Source organism: Tamandua tetradactyla, chromosome 6 (genome assembly GCF_023851605.1).
Source record: "Tamandua tetradactyla isolate mTamTet1 chromosome 6, mTamTet1.pri, whole genome shotgun sequence".
NCBI lineage: Eukaryota > Metazoa > Chordata > Mammalia > Pilosa > Myrmecophagidae > Tamandua > Tamandua tetradactyla.
The window spans coordinates 18,454,417-18,457,790 of NC_135332.1; the positions used below are offsets into that span (position 1 = coordinate 18,454,417).

The following is a 3,374-nucleotide window of genomic DNA, read 5'->3' on the forward strand; positions in this document are numbered from 1 at the left end:
TGTGAAGTTTGAGACATCAGGGGCTCCTGGGCATAAGGAAGGTCCAGCGCTGCAGAGCCATGTGGATTTCGCTGTGAGCACTGGATGTACCCGCCACAGAGGAACGGGCCCTTGTCAGGCCCCTTGCTTCGTGCTCCCATCATCAGTTATGGGCTTTGGAGGCCACGACCCCCTGTGCTTCCCTACAAGGGGACCTGAACTAGCTTTGGTAGGTGTGCCCTGTGCCCAGGACTTCTGCCTGGAAGCTTTGGGGTTCAGGGTCCCCTGTGAGATGGGCTGTGCATGCAAAATTCCACCTCCCATGGTCATTAAGCAATTGAACTCTTTGTCCCCGTAAGTGATTCTGGGAGTAAATGCTCATAGCTTTTCACTTTTAAATTTATTTTTATTAGAGATGTTGGGATTTACAGAACAAACACGCATAAAATAAGGGGTTCCCATGTACCACCCTATTATTAATACCTTTCATTGGGGAGGTTCATTTGCAAAAATCGATAAAGCACAATTGGTTTTCATTTTAATGTGTTAACTGATCGGTCTTAAGTTTGTTTTCTCCCTTGTTTTCATGACAACAACCAGGCACAGAGTTTTCAGGAGGTGACAACATTTTTCAGTTCGGTAGAACCAGAGACCTTTTGAACCAGCAAAGTTGCTGGGTGCATCTGGGCCAGTCTCATCTGGTCAGTGGGGTGTTGGGTCTATCTCAGAAGGTCCTATGGTGCCAGTGTCACTCATTTATCCTCTGAATATTCTGTGAGAGGCCCCAGGAAACTCATCTATGTTCCTAGCAGCATCCTTAGATCGTTCGAGGTTCTGTTCACAAATTACCAGTCCTTAGCCCTTAGATGAAACCATGCTGCCCCCTCTCCATCCTTAGGCTGCTTCCTGTGCCCTGCTCTGCTCAGGCTCTCCAGCATCCCTTTTCTTAGAGCTTCTTCCTTTCCATTCTGTCTTTTTAGGGAGTTATTTCTAGAGGGTCCCAGTAGAGCAAGTTCAGAGGAGATATAGCTCATTAAAAAACTTGGAATTTATCAAATTAAACCCATTTGCTTCATTTAGTTGGCCTAATCTCACTCACCCTGTATGGAAATAAGTAGATAGCCCTCTCAGGTACATTGTACACGATTTTAACGACTGGCAAGTCCAGTCTCTATTTTCATAATAGGAATTTACGGAGTAAAAGTCTTAGCAGAAGACAATGCTTTTTATATAAACAGAAAATACAAACTCTCCCCCTCAGGAATAATTTTAGTTATGTTTTACGACATCTGCTATTTTTTTTTCTGTAATAACTTGCTTTAACTGACACGTGAGACAGTTTAACCCGAGTGCACCCCTCCCCCGCATACACACCATGAACAGGGAGGGGTAACTCCAAGGTATAATGTGTGGCTTTTCTCCACCGACTCTGCCAACTACAAAAAGTAAAGCGCAAAAACCTGTGAGTGAGCAAACGTGCTGCCAAGTCTGCTTCCGCACCACTAGGGAGAAGAAAAGGTTTGAGGTTTATCAGGGAGAGAGCCGGAGAGCCAGAGAGCCAGCTGGGCTGTGCGCTGGCCCTGCCAGGCTCCAGCCTGCAGTGGCCCTCCCCGCCCCCACCCCCAACCTGAGCTCCTGGTTCTTCCCACCTGTCACGCAAGGTGTCCGGCACAGGACGCGAGGACAATGCGCCCTGGAGGAAAGTGGGAGGGCGGGAGCCAGAAGAGGCGGGGCTGACTCTTGGGAGTCAGGGCTGGGAGAGTGCCCCAGGCAGAGGCAGAAACAGCAGGGCAGGCTCGCCCAGGGGGCCGCCTGTCAGCTTGGTCTTTGGAGACCCCCGGGTCCATCCCCGGAGCCTACATCGTGGCTCTCTTTTGCTGCTGCTGCTGCTGCGAGCTGGAGGGCAGCTGTGGACGGAAACGCAGGTAAGTGACTTAAAACTTGCCCCAGGCTCCCCTGAAACTTTAGACCGTACTGTTTTTATTCTGCTGATAATGTGTAGAGCTGTAATTGCAGAATATGTTTTTAAGATGATCCTTCTTAAGAAGGAAAAAAAAAATGTGCTCAAGTACAAACCCCCGAATCGGACATCCTCTTGATTAGCCTGCAAAGTTCACCGTATTCTCATTATCTAGCAGCCGCAGGTTTTCCGGGTGTCTTTGAATATTCATTAAGAGAGCTCCAGCCACAGCAAAACCCAAAGCTGGAGTCTTTTAAGGGATAGCGCGCCAGCGTTTTCCTTTCCTTCCTTTTTGGGTGGCTGCGTTTTAAAGGCTGGTGTGTGATAGAAGGCTCTGTGCTGTGCAGCCGCCTGAAGCAGACCTCATCTTTGGAAGACAGGAGACACTGGGAGAGTTAGGGTGTCCGGCCAGACGCAGACTGCAGAGCAGACACGTTGACACCAAGTGACGCTACAGCCCCCTGGAGAATGCCGCCCTGCACCCCTGAGAGAAAAGGCCAAAAGCTTCAAAAGACTTCCTTTCTAACAGAAATTTTTTACTTTCAGGAAAACAAGCAACCTCCCCCCCCGCCCCCCACACCTTCCCAAAGAATCAAACATTGAGTTATAGTGAAGGTCATTTTCCTGGGCTGTTTTCTTTCTTTTCTTTCCCTGGAAGTGCACCTGGCTCTTTGACAGCACTGCTGCGGGGCTCAACTGTGAGGAGGGGGAGAAGTGGACATTTAGGGCAGGAGCTGACAAGGCTGCAGGGAGGCAGCTCCCTCCCCTGCCCCCACCCCCAAGGGTGGACTGAAGGTCCACGGGACCCACCCTGGGGCTTTATAAGGAGGCCCTGCCCCTGCAACCACCTCACCTAGACATGCCCGCTGGGGCTGTCACCTGGACCCAGCATTTGATTCGTTGCACTGTTCTTCAGTCTCGATTTAAACCATGTTTTATGAGAACTGCATCATTTCATGAAATGTAGAATTTAAATATATGACACAATTCTTAACCCCTGTAATGACACGAACATTTTCCTGAAAGAATAAAAAAAGTCGAAATGAATTACTTTTAGAAATGATAGGAAAGCGACCCCCGTGCAGTCACTGGGTACAACAGCAGAGGTTGTGGGCGCCCCACCCTCAAATCAGGGTGTCAGAAGGCAAATGGGCACCTCCAGCATGTGCACAAGGGAACACGGCAGCATTCGTGGGTCTTTACCTTGCATTTCTTCTTCCACGTGAAATCTGGAAGACAGTGGGAGGTGCTGTGAGGGCCTGAGCTGAGCAGAGGGCAAGCCCTGCCTCCAGCGTGCACTCTCAGCAGCGTGGCTATGGGAAGTCCCTGCTGAAAGTCAAGTACTAAGAATTTAAGCTCTGGTTTACTTACTCCCAACCTTCTTTTACTGAGAAAGCATTTAATTCTCTTGTTAAAGAATCATAAATTCAAAATA

At 49.1% G+C, this 3,374-nt stretch overlaps 1 long non-coding RNA gene across 1 annotated transcript; it reads right to left on the minus strand.

Annotated features, from left to right (window-relative positions):
- Positions 1-1,879: 1,879 nt before the first annotated feature.
- LOC143687212 (uncharacterized) lies at positions 1,880-3,012 on the minus strand. The gene is made up of 3 exons (XR_013177462.1): positions 2,793-3,012; positions 2,520-2,635; positions 1,880-2,423 (listed from the first exon to the last, which is right to left on the minus strand). It is a non-coding gene; the product is annotated as an uncharacterized LOC143687212 (long non-coding RNA).
- Between the last annotated feature and the right edge of the window lie 362 nt (positions 3,013-3,374).